The following is a 386-nucleotide window of genomic DNA, read 5'->3' on the forward strand; positions in this document are numbered from 1 at the left end:
GGAGAGGGGAGGTGAGAGGGGACTGGAGAGGTCGTGCGGGCGGGCTAGTCTACCTCTTTTAAAAAGACGGGGCAGAGCGGCCACCCTGTATAAAAGAGCGAATCCGGCGTATCCACTGGCTGCTCGCGCCTCGCTCGCTGCCGGGTTCCGCTCCCCAGTTAACGAAATGGTAACAAAACGAGAAGCAAGGCGCCCCCTGCTCACTGCAGCGGCAATAACAACCGCGTCAAAAAGCAAAAAAGCGCTAACATCGCAGCAATGTCATTTCCCCAACCCCTTCCTCCAGTCCTCTTCCACCTACCCCGACAGGCCGTCCTCTTTCGCGTAAAAAATCTCACATGGGTCGGGGTCGATCAAGGTTCACAGGCTGGGGCGGGCTGGGGGCG

At 58.8% G+C, this 386-nt stretch overlaps 1 protein-coding gene across 1 annotated transcript in view; it reads right to left on the reverse strand.

Moving 5' to 3' along the window:
- LOC113208787 (E3 ubiquitin-protein ligase mib1) overlaps positions 1–386 on the reverse strand; it is a gene marked incomplete at its 3' end in the record, with an annotated part of 324,014 nt that overhangs the window by 319,788 nt on the left and 3,840 nt on the right.

The sequence above is a fragment of the Frankliniella occidentalis genome, unplaced genomic scaffold (assembly GCF_000697945.3).
Source record: "Frankliniella occidentalis isolate FOCC.00 unplaced genomic scaffold, Focc_3.1 Scaffold65, whole genome shotgun sequence".
Classification (NCBI taxonomy): domain Eukaryota; kingdom Metazoa; phylum Arthropoda; class Insecta; order Thysanoptera; family Thripidae; genus Frankliniella; species Frankliniella occidentalis.